The sequence below is a fragment of the Petaurus breviceps genome, unplaced genomic scaffold (genome assembly GCF_028583685.1).
Source record: "Petaurus breviceps papuanus isolate PSGF00001 unplaced genomic scaffold, PetGlider_PUasm1.0 214, whole genome shotgun sequence".
NCBI lineage: Eukaryota > Metazoa > Chordata > Mammalia > Diprotodontia > Petauridae > Petaurus > Petaurus breviceps.
This window is the reverse complement of record NW_027185863.1, coordinates 16,874,153-16,875,366: the sequence shown is the minus strand read 5'-3', so window position 1 is coordinate 16,875,366 and position 1,214 is coordinate 16,874,153. Positions and strand designations below refer to the sequence as shown.

Genomic DNA, 1,214 nt, shown 5'->3' with positions numbered 1-1,214 from the left:
TCCTCCATTCACTTCCTCCCGCCCCATCTCCCTCCAGCAAGATGCGTGGATGAGCCGCGTTGCCCAACTGGAATTGCCCGACTAGCACCCATTACTGCAACTAACACAGTCACTATTCCGCTTTTTTTCATAGCCCCCCCCCCCCCCCCCACACACACACACATACACACAGAGTCTCAGACTTGAGCCTGGCGTACCAAGTCAGCCTGGACTTGTTTATTGCCAGTTGTTAGCAGGGAAAGAGGGAATGTACTCCTCATACCTTAAGGCAATTAAGGTCTAGTTCCCACCAGCTTTGAAGAAAGCCTTTTATAGTCACTGTATGTAAAGCTCCCTGGAGAGACGTCTTGAGGCTTGCTGATGACTTTCCAAAAGGAAACCAGAAGCAAACTTAATAACACCCACATCCCCTGATGCCCCCCAACAAATTCAGAAAGGGAAACGAAATGATAATAAAACTCTAGGCATAATAGCAAAAATATGACTAAAGCCTCCACCTCTTTACTGCCATGAACTTTCCATACCCACCTACCTAGACTTTATCCCATGGCATCATGGTCTCTTTCCTTCATTCATTTAATTGTGCTTTCATTTATTCACTTTTTAGGTGTCTATTTTCAGTTCTCATGCTCAGATCTACCCTTACACTTTTTCTCCTTGTAATCCTTCTCTCCTGTTCCTTTTCTGCCTCCCGTTCCAGTTGATCTCAATTTAGGTACATGCAATTCAATTACAAATTCTTTTTTTAAGAACCCAAAACTTTTTTTTTAGCAGCAAGTATAAACAAAATAGACTTTATTCTCATTGATTTTGATAATCATACATCACTTTATTGACCATTTCAATATGAGTTCAAAGAAACAGAAAGTCACAGCATTATATTAAATCGATTGACTTATTTACCCTTACTAATTAGCAGCACTGACAGCCTTCTACTGACTACTCATAGAGCAAATAATGAGGGGTCCAAGGGTACTTTCTTCATTAGGAAGGCAAGGAGAGAAGTAAGCATAAAGAGGACCTTCAAAGGCTGTATTTGGAAAACTGTAGATAAGCGATCTATGACATCATAAAAAGATGAATGTCCCATTTCATAATCAAGAAAAATGCCCACTTTTTGGATAGGTGTGCTGAACTGAAAACCCTTTTGTGAATTTAAGAGGAAGAAACAATTTCCAGATGTGAAGCCTACTAGGGTCCTTATATCCTCAGAT

General features: G+C 40.6%; 1 pseudogene; it reads right to left on the bottom strand.

Annotated features, from left to right (window-relative positions):
- The window catches only part of LOC138165632 (E3 ubiquitin-protein ligase TRIM7-like), a 57,911-nt pseudogene that overhangs the window by 39,150 nt on the left and 17,547 nt on the right, over positions 1-1,214 (bottom strand).